This window comes from Petromyzon marinus, unplaced genomic scaffold (genome assembly GCF_048934315.1).
Source record: "Petromyzon marinus isolate PM22_M1 ecotype Great Lakes invasive population unplaced genomic scaffold, UKy_Petmar_22M1.pri1.0 PM_G_Scaffold_164, whole genome shotgun sequence".
NCBI lineage: Eukaryota > Metazoa > Chordata > Hyperoartia > Petromyzontiformes > Petromyzontidae > Petromyzon > Petromyzon marinus.
Genome location: NW_027422722.1, coordinates 82501 through 85000, shown reverse-complemented (window position 1 = coordinate 85000; position 2500 = coordinate 82501).

Here is a 2500-nt window from a genome sequence, read left to right as displayed (position 1 = left end):
AAAAACGGGTCATTTTCGTGTCGCCACATTGCATGCGAACCGCATGAAACTTCCAGAGGCATTTGCAGCAGGAATGCATGTGCACTCAAAAAATGTGATATTTTTCACGGAGAGACCCCGTGAAACGCTAGAAGTGGGCGGGGATGTCTCTCTTGTGGCTCACGGGGCTGTTAGGGTGGCACAGAAATCCCTCGGAATGGGAAAACGGGTCATTTTCGTGTCGCCACATTGCATACGAACCGCATGAAACTTCCAGAGGCATTTGCAGCAGGAATGCATGTGCACTCAAAAAAGTGAATATTTCTCACGGATAGACCCCGTGATACGCTAGAAATTGGCGGGGATGTCTCTCTTGTGGCTCACGGGGCTGTTAGGGTGGCACAGAAATCCCTCGGAATGGGAAAACGGGTCATTTTCGTGTCGCCACATTGCATGCGAACCGCATGCAACTTCCAGAGGCATTTGCAGCAGAAATGCATGTGCAGTCAAAAAAAAATTGATATTTTTCACGGATAGACCCCGTGAAACGCTAGAAATTGGCGGGGATGTGTCTCTTGTGGCTCACGGGGCTGTTCGGGTCGCACAGAAATCCCTGGGAATGGGAAAACGGGTCATTTTCGTGTTGCCACATTGCGTACGAACCGCATGAAACTTCCAGAGGCATTTGCAGCAGGAATGCATGTGCACTCAAAAACTTCTATATGTTTCACGGATAGACCCCGTGAAACGCTAGAAATTGGCGGGGATGTGTCTCTTGTGGCTCACGGGGCTGTTAGGGTGGCACAGAACTCCCTCGGAATGGGAAAAGGGGTCATTTTCGTGTTGCCACATTGCATAGGAACGCCATGAAACTTCCAGAGGCATTTGCAGCAGAAAGGCACGTGCACTCAAAAATTTTAATATTTTTCACGCATAGACCCCGTCAAACGCTAGAAGTTGGCGGGGATGTCTCTCTTGTGGCTCACGGGGCTGTTAGGGTCGCACAGAAATGCCTCGGAATGGGAAAACGGGTCATTTTTGTGTGGCCACATTGCATAGGAACGGCATGAAACTTCCAGAGGCATTTGCAGCAGGAATGCATGTGCACTCAAAAACGTCTATATTTTTCACGGATAGACCCCGTGAAACGCTATAAATTGGCGGGGATGTCTCTCTTGTGGCTCACGGGCGCTGTTAGTTAGGGTCGCACAGAAATCCCTCGGAATGGGAAAAGGGGTCATTTTCGTGTTGCCACATTGCGTACGAACGGCATGAAACTTCCAGAGGCATCTGCAGCAGAAATGCATGTGCACTCAAAAACGTCTATATTTTTCACGGATAGACCCCGTGAAACGCTAGAAATTGGCGGGGATGTGTCTCTTGTGGCTCACGGGGCTGTTAGGGTCGCACAGAAATCCCTCGGAATGGGAAAACGGGTCATTTTCGTGTTGCCACAATTGGCATACGAACGGCATGAAACTTCCAGAGGCATTTGCAGCAGAAATGCATGTGCACTCAAAAACGTGAATATTTTTTCACGGATAGACCCCGTCAAACGCTCGAATTTGGCGGGGATGTTTCTCTTGTGGGTCACGGGGCTGTTCGGCTCGCACAGAACTCCCTTGGTCCACCTGATTCGTGCATACAGGCAGCAACTAAAACTCTGTAAACCTGCTGTGAGGACATCTAAACAGTGGACCAGTGAGGCTGTGGAAGATTTGCGGGCGTGCTTAGACTGTACTGACTGGGATATGTTCACGACTGCTACCAATAGTCTGGATGAACTCACAGAGGCTGTGTACATCAGCTTCTGTGAGGACTGCTGTATCCCAACACGTACCAGGGTGAACTTTAACAACAACAAGCCCTGGTTCTCAGCAAAGCTCAAAAGGTTGAGGTTGGAGAAGGAGGAAGCGTTTAGGAGTGGGGATAGAGACAGATTCAAGGAGTCGAAGAACAGGTTTAGCAAAGCGGTGAGAGAGGCTAAACGACTGTACTCAGAGACACTAAAACACCAGTTCTCTACTAACGACGCTGCTTCTGTCTGCCAAAGGGCTCAGGCACATCACCAACTACAAACCCAGAGCGCCCCACACCACTAACGACTCCCGCCTAGCCAACGACCTGAACGAGTTCTACCGTAGATTTGAAAGACAATTGGACTGTCCTGAACCACCCCTTCCCACCCAAGAGGCCCCATCCCCCACCCATACTACAGAAACGACTCTCTCCTTTCAGGAGGGAGAAGTTAATGGGCTTTTCAAGAGGCAGAATCCACGCAAAGCAGCCGGGCCGGACTCTGTCTCTCCAGCCACCCTCAGGCACTGCGCTGGCCAGCTGTCTCCGGTGTTCACCAACATCTTTAACACCTCCCTGGAGACATGCCATGTACCAGCCTGTCTCAAGTCCTCCACCATCATCGCTGTGCCCAAAAAGCTAAGGCCAACAGGACTAAATGATTACAGACCGGTCGCCCTTACATCTGTGGTAATGAAGTCTTTTGAGCGCCTGCTCCTGGCAC